Below are 14,935 nucleotides of genomic sequence, written 5' to 3'. Positions count from 1 at the left end.
CTGTCCGTGTCCGGACAAGAGAGTGTCCACTCAAGAGGGAATCGCAGCAATGCTTTTCTAATGGAAAGTATTTGGGACCAGGACAAAGTGTCCGTTCAAGAGGGGTGTCCGCTTAAGAGAGGTGTCCGTTATGAGAGATTTCACTGTACACATATCGGAAATGTCTAAGTATATTTTTTATAAATAGAGTAAATTGTTTTGAAATCAATTCAAAAATAAAATTGTGCATTGATTATGTTAGAAAATATTTAATATACAACGAAACTATGCCTTTGTTGATAGATTTCTAAATTATATTGATTTATTCATAAGTTGTAAGTGTAATTAAAAGCGCCCTTCTTTTAACTTAACAAAACATACTCAGCCACCAAAAAAAAAATGAAGTCTAATACAAAGTATGACATCCACGGTTATTGATTACGACCGTAATTCTGTCGCTCACACTTAAAATGATATTGTTAATTTCCACTTTTGGCATCCTTCCCCATTCTTCTGACAGTAGCTCCCAAAATCAAAAGGCACCGTTAGTATTGGCCATATGTTGCGAAATCCTTCTTTGAAACATGTCCCAGACATGTTCAATTGGATTCAGATCTGGCGATTATGCTGGCCATAGCAATACCACGATTTCTTTATTAATCAACCAGTTTGTTATAATACCAGCGATATGTGGACGAGCATTATCATCCATGAGGCGAACGTTTTGGCCAACACCATCAACAGATGGTCCGACTGTAAGGTAAAGATGGTACCTTCTGCTGAGCTACTGGGAATCGATTTGGAAAAACGAGGTTGGTTCTGCCATCAATCAATATTTTTACTCATACCATTATTGAACTACCTGTGAATGAATACACTTCCTGGTCATGTCGTAAATATTCATTATTTTCAAACCGTCTTTATACCCTTATTTGATGAGAATCTGGGAGAACTCCAAGTCTAAATTCGTCAGTGAATAAAACTGCAGCTCGATCAATTCCATTCCAATTTCGATATTCATTGCCGTATTCTAATCTTGCAGCGCAATTACCTCTGGAAAGAGTTGGACATCTCAGTGGTCTTCGACAATGAAGATGGCCTTTATATTTTTAACAGTATCTCGGCCTACAGTGTCGTGGTGTGTCTCTTGTAAATTTGCAACCAATTCATATGACGTAATTGTAGGTTGTCTTCTAGCTGCTAAAACTAAAAATGCATCTTGGACCGCAGTTGTAATGCGTCCATGTCCTGGATGTTTTTAACCAGATTTCCAGTCTCCCTAGAGCTCCCCCATAACACGACTAATAACACTTTAGAAAAAAAACCTGCTTTCAGATACCTCAATTCCTCTCAAACCAGCTTGAAGAAGGCCTACCGCTCGATTCATATTATTAAGAGTTAAATGTTGTTGTTCCTTGGTAAAACAGTATTTTCAAAGTACCTGCTAGACACCAGCTAGTATCAAAAGAACAAAGTTAAACCAACGTGATAATTTAGTAGAGTACAAAATTCCAACTTTTTGATATCCCCAAGAACATTATTTATTAACTTTTTGATTTTTAAAATAAATTGAAATATATATACAGAGTGACGACTTGCACTAAACTATTTAGTACAATATAAACTACAATTGAAATCTCTATCAGTATTATCATTTTTTTATAAATATACTTAGTCTTCTTCGATGTGCGTAATATTTCCTCTATCAGAGTTTTGTTCGTTTTTGATTAGTTTTTATTTATCATTTTACAATTCGTTTTGGTGATTTTCCTCACTTATTGCATTTAAAAATGTCATTTAAACAACCTTCATTTCAAGGCACATGCAAAATCGAGAAAATCATTATTAAAGTTGGACCATATCTCGGGAATTGAAAGAGCAAAAGCAATCCTCCCTCAGCAGGCTGATAGAGCTCATCCAGGTGCTTTTTTATTCATGTCAAGTGAACTTACTGGGATTTGTTTCGTTGTGTTATTCAAGTGAATTTTTTACTTTTCATCTTTTCAATCAAGGTCACGTTGCCCAATTCGTATAAATTGGAATAACAAATTCGGGCATTTAAATAAACACTGAATTGCCCCAATTTGTCTAGATTTAAGGCTTTTCGTGGCTTTTATAGTTTCCGAAACTCTAATACTCAACCTAGAATTTGAGAGTCATGTATGTACATGTTAATTTTTTAAATAGACTTAATTAAAGATTGATTAAATTCAGCACTGTCCAATAAAATCAACGCCTATGTTCCTATTCCGTTCCAAATTTTCATTACAGCATAAATCTTTCAATGATCTATTTTATAACAGGCTCCACCTATTGCAAGGCATGTTCTTTTCTTATCACTTCCTGGTTAAATAACGCAAATAAAACCCAAATATATGACATTACAAGTTCTGGCAGGGCCCCAAATTCTAAAGAATTGTAGTATCTGGTGGAACAAATCAGAGGTTTATGTCTTAAGGCCTCAATATATTACATTATCATTCGAAAACTTCATGAATATGTCGGAAAAGAGTGTTATCTGTTCCTTTACGTATGGGTAGACGTAGATAAATGCCTACTTTTAAAGGGTGCCTAAGAATAATTTGATTTTGGGAGATTATGGAGGGTATTTCAGATTCTAATGCACACATTTTAATAACGTATTCCATGAGCTTGCTATATAAACGTTTGCTTTTCAAAAACGCTTCATTACAGAATTACTAATATTCTCTAAGAGAGGCAGAAACTTTTGAAAGAAATGCACATAAAGAAAGTATTAAGCTCTTCCCCGAGAAAAAAGTTTCATACGAAAAAAACTGAGAAAACCTTTTTTCAAAATTAAAGGCAGATCTTAGAAATAATGTTTATTTTTCGAAATTGCATTGGCGTATCACTTTTTCTTTAAGAAATATTCGACGAGCTGTTGATGCACCCTCCACGGGAGGTATTAAGAATTTATTGTTCATTTACAAAATAGGGGTCCTCTTTGGCTATCGAAGAGCATAAAATTTAATACAAGATAGTTCCAGGCGTTGTCTCCCAATAAAACTTTAACTATATAATTTTTATAGCAAATTAGCGTAATTTTTGGACATTCATAGGACATCGTTAATAGATAAAATACTTTTATTCCCAATAAAATACCAATTTTAGGAATATTATTGACTTACAAATAGGTTGGTACTCTAATTTATTCTACATACATCTTGCGTAGCACAGAGTCGCAAAAAAGAGCTTGAAAATAAATTTAAAATCTTGCTATATTTATTAAAATGCTCACAAGCGCCATTTAGCTAGATGCTTAAATGTATCTACATTTGTTGGCATGTTGATATGGATTATACGCGCAAACTTGAAAAATTAAACGAAGCCTTGTTTTTTACAATTTTGCTCCCTCTTTTTGGTAAATGCGACACTAATCTGTGGTAACAAAATCGTAGGAAATGACGCTACTACGACTTTTTAACGTTCTAAATGGCCCAATAATACCTCTGGCATCAAAATGACGCCATCGAAATACTAGTACTTTCACTTTTCTTCCAAAAAATAGGTTTCATTTTAGTGGGATGCCAGCAATAGCAAGGTCTTATCAAACGTCTTATCAATAGTCTCATCAATCGTCTCGTCAATCGCCTCATTAATCATCTTATTAATCTTCCCATCAATTGTCTTCGCAATTGTCTCATAAATCAGATATCCTACTGTGTGTATTAATTATTTAATCGATTCTTAAGTTGAAATTTATCTCCATTTTCAAGTTGAAAACTGTTCGTAGCAAAAGATATTACCTCCCTCAATTAAAAAGTAATTCGGGTGTTTGCGAACTTTTGGGTTATGTCAACCAAAAAAAACCGAAGATTATAATCTGGAAATGTGAAAGAGGGGAAAACGATCTGTGGTTGCAAATACATCAATATCGGCCTGGCCATATGTATGTGATGAGCAAAAAATTGCTGTGTAATTGATGTTTTATTGCCCAATAAATTGGGATTCATTAGAAAATAAATTATGTTTTATATTCCCCATTTTTCATGTTCAATTTATGTTCAAATTCGATCGAACATTCTTACTTAATTACCAATAAATGATCGTAACCAATATTTTGAACATCAATTCCTCTTTAGAGAACGGTACCGCAGAGACGAAACTTTCTGGCTGTAGACTGTTATGACGCCATTAAATACGAATAGTTACGATGTAATCAATATTCCAAGAACAAACGAAACGCTCAAGGGAATAGCATCCATTAGCAGTGGTTTTCAGATATCCTTTGAAGTCATAATTGGTAGGTAATGCCCCATCTCAACGAAAAGACTTGAGGCCTTGTCAGAGAAACTTGGTTTCAAGATTATAATAAATGAATTTGCATTTTAAAAAATTCTATGCAGCTCGTCCGATAGAACTCATAGAATTAAGAGACCTATAACTTTCTGCAGTTATTTCTGTGACCTTAAGTTTTAATGGGGAAAATAAGTAGGTATAAAACGTGAAACCGTTCTGCATAGAAGAAACCTAATAAAATTAAAGTCATTGGAAATTCCAATTGGAAAATCGAATTAGTAGATCCAGTTCGTAAGTTAGATTTGATCCTCAAATCGAGCACCTAACTTTTAAACCTTTAGCTGTAAACAACTCCATTTATCTTGCTAAGTTCAGTGGACTGTAGGAAACATGTCCTGAGGAATTTAATCGGAAATTCAGGTTTAATTCTTTTAATTAATGACGTCGCGTTGTGAATCCTGTCCAAGTTGATCTTGAACGTATCTGTTGCATACCATTTGAATGCAGGATACATCAAAATGGACAGTAGATATTAACATATATTAATGGACAAAACTAAGGATGCTTCTGAAATTTTTAAGAAAAATATCAATTCAAAACTGTTTAACATTTATGTATATCATGTCTTATTTATAAAGAAATATTCGTTAAATGTACGCAGAACAATTTTTTATTGTTTTTATCGATAATTTTTTTTGCTGATTTGCAATTTATACTGACTAAAGAAATTACAGTTGGTGTTGATTTTTAGTAGTTCAAATTTATGTTTTGTATAGAATATATGTATGTACGAATTTAAGGCTTAGCATTGCGAGATACTTGCCGAAAGATATTTATCTGATGACTTGCGCTTAAAAATTGTTAAATCGTTTCCATCAAATTCGTGGTATTCAAAGTTTTAATAATAAATATTAAAGATATTTTTACTCACAAAAGTTGTAATGGTAGGCCAAGAAATACAAGCCAAGACCTAAACAGGCGTATAAGTATTATTGCTGAGATATAATCGAATTTGGTAGGTAATGAGGTAAGGCTAGTATGGAAATGGTTAGAAAAACACTATTGATTTTTTAGAAAAGCACTGCTCGCTTTTGCTCAAAAGATATTTACATTGCGATCTTGCATTTTGGGAAAAAGTCTCATTTAATGACAAGACCAAAACTAAATTTTTTGGATCTGATGAGGTACCATTGGTTGTATACTTAAATATTTTTAAAAATATAATAGAACAATTTTGTGACAACAATCTGCCAGTTAAATGGATATTCCAACATGACAATAATCTAAAAAACAATGCAACAATAATTAGCACTTGGCTCAGTTAATCAAAAATCGCCATTTTGCAATGGCTAGCACAAACCTCGGACTTGAATATAATTGAAAATTTATGGAATGATTTAAAAGTGCAATTTAGGAAATAAAATGTCACAAATAAGGAAGATTTAAAGCAATCCATTCAACACATGTACAGAAATATGGATATATCCAAAACACTCTTCTTGAATCGATGCCCAGAAAGCGTGCAGAGATTATTAAGAATAAGGGGTATGCTACGCGTGATTAATTTGGTTGATTTACTTTTATTACAAGTATTGTTTATTGGCGGTGTTCACAGAGTTTCCTATATATATATAATACTTGTAATAAAAGAAAATCAACCAAATTAATCATACGTAGCTTACCCTTTATTCTTAATAACATCTGCACGCTTTAGTATGCTTTTTTTATTGACTTATGTATATTATTATGCTATTGAAAACTACGTCATTCAACCTAAATATTAAAAAAACAACGATATCGAAAGCTTCCTTAGTTTTGTCCATTAGTGCATGTATATCTTCCTCAAATTTATATTGTGACTGATCAAACACGAATCATACAGACTTTACACATGCTTAATAACCTTAACAAAGTGTAAAGATGTTGATAGGCCAAAATCGATACAAAAATGTCTGGAAACATGCCAAGAAATTGGATAAGATAAAGGAAAATCATCCCTTTGAACAAACACACATTGGACATCCTAGCTATAAGGAGCAACATACCCAGAATTTGGTGCACAACTGGTACGATAAACATTTTGACAACTCATTAAATTGCACATACAAATTAATTATAGATCCAGAATACATTGAAGCAATGTTTGTATAATAAATACAACGGTGGGAAAAGACAAAATAAAAAATACAATCGTGCGGATCTTAACTCTATAAGTTCATATATTGATTCCAAACCAGCAGAATAATTGTTTTATAAATTGTACAGCTTACCACTATTATAAAAATATGAAAAAAACGTATAAGAATGTGAAGAAATAAACCGGACTATACACAAATCCAGAATTAGAGTCTTCTTATGTTACTGCTCGTGCTAACTAAAATTTTTCAACACATAATGGAAAAAAACTGCAGGACCCGATAGGACAACATGTTCCAATAAATCCATTTAGCTGTAAACCGAAACACTTAACTATTAACCCATTCTTTGTTTTGATGAGCGACATACAAAACAACAGATCTAAACGGAATAAGACCACAAGTATAATTATAGGCCTTAATAAAGCTTTCGACAGCATTTGGCATAGCAGTATGCTATACAAATTATACAAATCTCATACACTAAAACTTAATATTATCAATAAGCTACTAGAAAAGTAACAACTAAAAGTACAGAGGACACATTTTCGTTCATTTTTTTACCCTTCTTTTAAAATATATCCTACATTGATATATACAATTATAACTTACAGATTAAAAAATACATAAATAAAATAGCATATAGGATATTAGAAGACGCTGACGATATTGCCCATATTGTTCATAACAAAATAATTAAAAATGGGTAAAAGTAGGGTAAGATTATCTGTTTATTCCTTGTTTACTTGATTAGCAGAGAACTTGTATTCATCTAATATGGACTCATATTTATTAAAAAACATATAAACACATTCTTTACTCAAAGTTCTGATTCTAACTATTGATGTTACCTCGGAATACATAAAGATAAGCAAAAATTACCTTTCATAAATTTATAGCACCATTTCTGCCCAGCAATTTCTTTTTCTTTACTGAAACGGTGTATGATAAATTATATTTTCTACCACTTAAAAAGCAAGTTAGCTTAAATCAATTACAGTAAGCCCAAAATAGCTTGATTCTAAATTGAAAACGTGTGCATCCAATTTCTCCAGTTTTTCAATTATATCCTTCAATCTTTCAAATTTAATATTCTTATTTAATCTTTGAAAACAACACTGTGACATTGGTTTAAGTATTTTTTTATAGATTTTGAGCTTCATTAAACCCAATAACACTCTGCGATAATTTGGTTATTGTCTCATCTATATCTTCTTTTCTCCAACTATTATAATTTCAATTTGATATATTAAGGGCCTATAAAATAAGAAAAAACAAGTGTTATGGATATCGAAACAGCAAACTCAGGAACAACTTACCAACTATACTTCAATGTAAGGATTCGACCAAGAGATGTCAGGATAGTTCCAGAAGTACCCGACCTGACGTATAGATAGTGATTTTTTTTTAATTAGCCTATACTACAGACATAACCTTAAAAAACTTATTTCTAAAATTTGGGGCATTTAGGAATTTTGTAAACATGAACAGAATTGGTCATCGATATGTGATTTAATCCTTTCATTTGAAAGGTCTTAGTTCATTCAACGTTCAAAGCTGAATTAGATTCTCCTCTGGGGAAATCTAGTTCTTCGTTAACAACTGTAAAATATCAGGTGGTAGAATTAAAAGACGGTCGTACCAAATGCCAAGACGAACTCTGCAGTGGTCGACACAATAGGCTGATGGTGTCACTTTTTTAGGATGTACGTGTGAAAAATGTTATTGACTATCTTCCTAAAGAAAAAATATTTAATGGAAAATATCATATAAATTTATTACAGCGTTCACACGAAGAAATTACTAAAAAGAGACCGAAATTGCGAAAACAGAAGTGGTGTTCCATCAAGAAAACCTACCAATCTACTATACTTCTGTCATCACAAGGCCCAAAATCAATCAACTTGGTTCGAACTTTTTCCTCATCCACCCCATTCGTCAGATTTGGCCCCCTCAGATTATCTTCTATTTCTAAACTTGCAGAAATGGCGCAGTGGGAAAAATTTGCCTATAATGAAGAGGTGAAGCCTAAAATTGATACCTATTTTGAATTATTCGAAGCTTCTTACTACAAGCAGGGTATAGGAGCCATAGAGCATCGCTGGGAAAACTGTATCAACCTCATGGAAGATTATGATGAAAAATAATTTTTTTTTCTTCAACTGTTAAGTCGACTACTTCTGGGACTATCCTCGTAGCTTACAATTTTCACAATACTTAAAGTACTAAAACTGAGGACTAACAGATATAGGCATATTACTACTAAGGGGCAATTATCGGCGAATTTGCTGGGTCTCGTTAAAGCTTAACAGTTAGATAAATAGCAAGATTGGTTTTTCATTGGGGGAGTCGCAGTTATAATGATTGAATGAGACATGATTGGAATAACGCGGTAGTTTCTGGAGATGGAGAACAGCAGAAAGGTTTTAGACAGGCAGCAGATTTCAAGAATAACGGATTTTTTAGCCTAACCATGTCAACTATATTAATGAAAACAATGATGTGTACGTGGGCGTAGCATAAAAGTACGTTACACAACAACAATGAGAGAAAAAAATTGGTAAAAGCACAGGTAATTTTCTAGGTCGTACTCGTACGATCGTAACCTCGCCTGGATACGATGTAAAACGCTATGCAAGTCTCATCTAAAATAAACATAACTTCATATTGATTAAATTTAATACGATTTCTTCGCGTTCAAATAACTTAGCATTTGCTGCAGAACTTGTGATTAATAAAAAAAATGTAATTTCACCAATAATATATTGCATTAAAATAAGTTCAATGTTGAAAGATCTGGTGATCTCGGTGACCACTTGATTGGTTCATTTCAAGCAATCTAATTGTCTCCGAAATTAAAATATATTTTTTTGAAAAATACTTTTATATTTTTAAAATTTGGCATGGAGAAGTGTGATTACATTTTAAACAATTTTTTTGCATCCTAACAATAAAGACACTTTATTACTAATAATTTTTTCAAATTTATTTATAAAACACCTTGTATAGCATGTAATCAGCTCATTTTTTGCCCATTGGTTCTCTTATTACAACTATCCTGAGACACATCCCAGACCCATCCATATTCGGAGATATTTCAGTTCTCTTACACAACAAGTTTGTGTTCATCACTTTTAAGCTTCTGATTGTCTTTCCATACACCAGCATCACCATCTACGTAAGTCCCCTTTTCTCACATGAATCAATTACCAACCTCATCGCCTTGGTTATTCTGAGTTCCAGAATTTTCTCGGTCTTGGTATCGACCATCCAGGCCAGGTAATCTACTAAATCAATGTTATTTGAAAATCATACTGCCAGCAACATGTTAGTTCAGGTTAATTGCGTCCACAGAATTGACCCCAGGACCATGGAGACACCTTACATGTCCTCGTTGGTTCAATCTGGACTAACCGGACGTAATCTGAAGGCTGTGCTAGAAATTTTGAATCATCAATCCAAATACACGGTTAATGGTATAAGCCTTTGAAGAATATCCATCAAACGTTTTTCTTCCTCAATTTTAAGTATATAGGTTTTATAAGTTTTCTTTATAATTAATAATTATAACTAATAACATAATTAACATAATTAATAATTTCCTAAATCATACGAAGTCTATAGATATCTAGTGTCTATAATTCACCTTGTAGGGAACATCCAGGCAACGCAGGGCTCAGGGGAGCCTTATGATATATGAAAGTTGAGTTTGCAGCTGCGAATTTCCAAATCAAGGATTTATTTGAATTAGTCAAATGTCTGGTAGTATGTAACACGAAAGCATTGTTTGATTAATGATTGATATAATAACATCACACGTAATTGAATGAAAATGTATAGTAGGTCTCCATGTGCTACAGTACTATTTAGAGGCTGTGAGAAACAGCTATAAAATTTAAATGATGACCTCAATCAATTACTTGAATCTAAATTACAAAATATGTGATAGTTTAAACATTCAATTATATGAATACTTGGAAGGAACAATTATTGCAGTAAATGATGGATTAATATAAAAATTATGTTTAAATTGAAAGTACAGATATTGTGGAATCCCTTAAAAGTCGGAAGCTGAACCTTGTAGAATTATAGATAATCTACGTCTGGGCATTCACGTCCGCACAGCTCCTAGTAATTAACACTGATGCAAATTAAAGTCACAATAGTAATTTTAAAGGATGGAAAAACAGGATATTTAAACATTTTTCCTTGAAAGTGGAATGAGTCAACATTATTCATTGTGTATCCGGAAAAGGAAATTGTGGATGTCTCAGGACATGTTGCGAACGTTCTAGATTCGTACAGAATCCATTAAAATAACATATTCTACTAAATATAGAACAACGTACAATGTATGATAAAACAATAGTTTTATCATACATTGTACCAAGAAGATAGGGGCTCCAAAAAAGTCTGAAATACCCTGTATGTTTGGTAATATGCGTTTCTTAAATAATATCTCACGACTAAATAGTTCTATTTGGCGATTTTCTACCAATTCCTCAAATGTTAAAATTTAACGACCCTGAATACTATTTTGCTCGAGGAAGGTTTACTTTATCATGGTTGACTATGAGCACCTTTGTTACATTAGTGTTCAGTAGATTTAAAATAGTTTTTTCAACTTTTAAAGTGACACGTTACGACACGCTGATTGCAATTGACCGGAAAATGCGAAGTGGGGTTCGAACGACAATTGAGTATGGTAAAGACTCTTTCGCACGTGTTACATATGTGCAATATTTTTCCTAAGATCGCGCGACTCAATTGTTTTCAGTGAGTTAGAAACATGAGCATTAGCATTTATTTTAACCTGCGCTAGTTTGATCTCTGCAAGCAGTAAAAATCTCTACCCACACAAGTGCGGTAGAAAGTTTTTCTGTATGCATGTCAGTGTCAAATGTTTCTAAAACGTTTTTTAACTCTCATATGTAAATTTAAAGTGGTATGTTAATGTTACAGTAAAGATTTTTATAGCAAACATGCAGTAAATTGCTATTTTCGTACGTATGCGTACAGGAAGGCCACTATACCGTACGCTAGTAGGAAAAAATGTGTACATCATAATGGGTCTTAAAAAATAGACGTTATTTCGTTAAAATTAATCCATCCTTTCCGAACTATACGAGTTAGATTTATTCATTGTATTTAGAATTCAATACATTAAAAATTTATTAATTTAGGTCAGGTAGTTTGAAAGTTTGCAAAGAAAAACCAATTATAGGCTGTCCGCTTTAATGGCCGAAATCTCTGTAGGGGTCGCCTGATAGATAAAAAAAAAACCGAAGAACTCATCATTTTAGTTTAAAGTATTCTATACGAATTCAGATAGGTAGCTCACATATTCTGGAACGTGTAGGATTTGGAAAATTTTGGTACACTAAGTATAGAGAATAGTAAGAAAGCCGTAGTGGCCGAAGAAAAAGTTTTCTTTTTTATTGCAATTCCGACTTTTTTTTCTCAAATTTTAGTTCATTTGTAGGTAAATTGCTGATACTTGTACCTAGCAAACACGAAACATCCGCATAAAAATGTTTTATCCTAGTGTTGAGCAATTGTAGCAAACGAGCAATGCGTCCATTTAACAGTGACCTCTAACCTTTAGTCGGTGAAAATATAAGAGTATGTCTAGAATTACTTCTAGTGTACGTATTCTTTTGTTAGGCTAGTTAAATATAATAGAGAAATAAAAAAAAGTGTATGTACGCCACGATAATGACATATTTCTGAACCTCCCGACTTCATCTTTTACCAAAACGCCTTTCAGACTTTAAACTTAGGCATTAATCTAATGAGATAATCTCCTAGGGAATTTAGTTTGAAGCTAATTGTATTTTATTACAAAATATCACTAGGGATTGTAGAAGATTTTGCAGTGTTATATCTACAATATCTCAGGCATGTTCAATGAATGGAAGATCAGGAAATCTGAGAGGCCAAGGTAACAAATTCATATTAATTTACATCATGCGTGGGTTTATCGAAGAAGAGGATTCGGGAGGACCCTAAAATGATACATTTTCCATCCCTCATCACAATTAGGGTATTTCAGCAGGTATGCCTATATTTTAACATGCGTTGATTTAAAGCTAACGTCTAGCCTTTAGTCCGTAGAAATCCCACGGCATGTCTGGAATTACTTCAAGTTCACGTATTCTTTTATTAAATTAATTAAATCTAATAGAGAAGTGAAAAAATCGTATATACTCTACGGTGGCGAAATATTTATGAACCTCACGTTTCAAGTCCCTTAGCAATGCGCGCTTCGGGCTTTAAATTTGACGTCCGGATCATAATAATGTTTTTCTGAAACTTAGTGCATAATGCAATATTAAAGTAGGGATTAAATTTAAAAATGAGCTTCAAGAATTTGTTCCCAAGATAAACAATATAAGAAAAATAATTTATAATTTAAAGTCACTCTGTTTTCCAACTTTTAATTTGAGCGAAACTCATAGCTAAGTAAACAATAATTTAAGTGTCACAAATCATGATGGTAAGTTCTGAAACGCTTTTTGTGGAGTATTTATAGGATTTTTATATTTGAACTTCAACTGTTGATGCAAAATATGATACTTGTAAAAAACAAATTTTTCCTATATTTTCTCATCAGTTGAATGAAATTCAATAATAATACATAAAGTTAAGCTGCTCTTGTGTGAGTAAATATTTATTTTCTTTAAACCGACAGTTCGGCGAACAGCTCAAATAACCCGAGAAGCGTAGTATTCTCAAGATAATATAATTCGATCCAAAGAGATATTTGCAAGGAACGGACTCAACAATCGTTGCCCCAATACACATTTATAGTTATCAATTCTACTGAGAATTTGAGGACAAGCTGTTGATGGAAAATAAATTTTATTCAATTGTGGGCAAAAATGCAGATTTCTGAAAAAATACACGATAAATTAATTTATTAATAGAAACAATTCCAGCAAATATAAATTGAAAATCGTACTTGACAATGGAGACGATTCCCATTACGTACGAATATCACATAAATCACGCCTCAGCTGTTTCAAGTGCCATAGAGAGTATAATGCCTTTTGATAAAATGTAAAAAAAAAATGAATAATTATTCTAAAGAAATATATTTCGGGTGCGAGTATAAATTTGGTTTATCACCCATTAACTAAACTAATCTGGCAAAATAGATCATGAGTTTTTGCACAAAAACCTGCCGAAATTTCACAGTGAAAATATCATAAGTAAGGCGTAACGGTGTAATGAAAACAAAACATTCTAATCGCACGCCATCATTGGCACAGAGGGATTAACCGTCATTAGTTTGCAACAGCAAATTTAAATAAATCTTCATTAGGCAAATGAATAACGAGTAAAGAGATTTGGTTGGATTTTGATTGGGGTACCCAGAGGGAGGTGCAGAAATCCGTTTCTGAAGATGGGAATATTGAAAATTAAGTTAATTTCTATAGAGGGGAAACATGGTAGTTTAACAATGTTTAAAATCAATATTTTTGTAGGAAAATTTTATTCAGCATATGTCTCATACTAAAAAAATCACTGATTTTATTATTAAATAACAATTGTAATCCAATACTAGACTCTGGCAATAATGCTATCGCGACAACTGCAGTTATCTTTAGAAACACAAGATTTTCAGCCTTCATATCAATTTACTAGGGAATAAAGTGATCCTGGGATCGATAAAAACATTATTTTTATCGCGATAAAAATCGGATTTTTATCAGCGTTGTCAGGGTAATATGACCAGTGTGATTATTTTCCAACATCGCCTTCAGCCCGATAACCTCTTATTTATTTTCAGATATTACAATTCTCATCAAAGAATCACTGGAATATTGAGTTGAAAGGGAATTTAGCGGGATTAATTACATTTCTAACGAAGACACGTTCACCTTGTGATTTACTCTGATTTGCATAAGGATTTCGACATCGCAGTAAATACTCTTGTGCGTAAAATTCTACAGTAATTATTTCTCCGTATTATATTATTATAAAAGTGTCTGTTGGTTTATTATTATTGTTTTTCCTTTCTTATACCCCTATCGATCCTAATTAAAAAAAGCAGCAATATGATCAAAAATATTTTATTATCAAAACTAAGCAAATAAGCAATAAAATGACAACAATTCTTTAAAATGGCCTCCTGTTACTGTAATGCAGGGTTCCAACCTACTTTTGAATTACTAACGTACACGTTCAAAAATGCCTGAAATGTTGCGGATCGAATGTAATAAAACATGTTGCTACTTTTTTTCATGTTTTTGATTATAAAACGCCTTTTTTATGAAATAGTATTCGCATTAGAACTTTTGACCAAGCACGCTTTTTGTTGTGTAGAAAACATTGGCAATTTAAAACATTATTTCAAAATGAAAATTGTTCCAGTGATGTAACAATTAGGAGAAAAAACCTCATATAAGCCTTAAAATCTTCATCACTGGCATATGAAAAAAAATGAATTAAGGCTAAAAAGTAACTAATATTAATATAATATAATATTAATAATAATATGCGTAAAAAACTGAGTTCAGTACCTCAAACGGTTATTGGGACGTCGCCAAAAAAACTGA

At 32.5% G+C, this 14,935-nt stretch overlaps 1 protein-coding gene across 1 annotated transcript in view; it reads right to left on the bottom strand.

Annotated features, from left to right (window-relative positions):
• Window positions 1-14,935, bottom strand: part of LOC136347184 (uncharacterized) — a 65,594-nt gene that overhangs the window by 27,966 nt on the left and 22,693 nt on the right. The window lies entirely within an intron of this gene.

This window comes from Euwallacea fornicatus, chromosome 27, assembly GCF_040115645.1.
Source record: "Euwallacea fornicatus isolate EFF26 chromosome 27, ASM4011564v1, whole genome shotgun sequence".
NCBI classification, from domain to species: domain Eukaryota; kingdom Metazoa; phylum Arthropoda; class Insecta; order Coleoptera; family Curculionidae; genus Euwallacea; species Euwallacea fornicatus.
The sequence above is the reverse complement of the archived record's forward strand: the minus strand, read 5'-3'. Positions and strand labels throughout refer to the sequence as shown.